Source organism: Bison bison, unplaced genomic scaffold (assembly GCF_000754665.1).
Source record: "Bison bison bison isolate TAMUID 2011002044 unplaced genomic scaffold, Bison_UMD1.0 scf7180017864163, whole genome shotgun sequence".
NCBI lineage: Eukaryota > Metazoa > Chordata > Mammalia > Artiodactyla > Bovidae > Bison > Bison bison.
This window is the reverse complement of record NW_011494735.1, coordinates 11,384,913-11,385,266: the sequence shown is the minus strand read 5'-3', so window position 1 is coordinate 11,385,266 and position 354 is coordinate 11,384,913. Positions and strand designations below refer to the sequence as shown.

The following is a 354-nucleotide window of genomic DNA, read 5'->3' as shown; positions in this document are numbered from 1 at the left end:
AGGCAGATTCTTTCCCAACTGAGCTACAACGGAAGCCCAACATATACCCTTCAACCAGAGAACAGACAGTAAGCTACACAGATTCTGTAACTAGAAGACTTACTAAAGACACTGGTTGAGAGATGACAGAACAAATAAGCCTACTGAAAAATCTCAGGTAGAGAGAAAAACAATTTGATACCGGCTGCCAGTGAATTATCTATGTTTCTAAGGCAACTCCCAACATAGCTTGTTGTCTTCAGTAGTTATACATCAGAAATTTTTTAGGCTTTTTTCTTTCATTAAAGGACTTCTATTCTTTTTTTTTTTAATTTTATTTTATTTTTAAACTTTACATAATTGTATTAGTTTTGC

General features: G+C 33.6%; 1 protein-coding gene across 1 annotated transcript in view; it reads right to left on the bottom strand.

The window, feature by feature from the left end:
- The window catches only part of FAM19A2 (family with sequence similarity 19 (chemokine (C-C motif)-like), member A2), a 518,652-nt gene that overhangs the window by 92,643 nt on the left and 425,655 nt on the right, over positions 1-354 (bottom strand). The gene's annotated exons all lie outside the window — the stretch shown is intronic.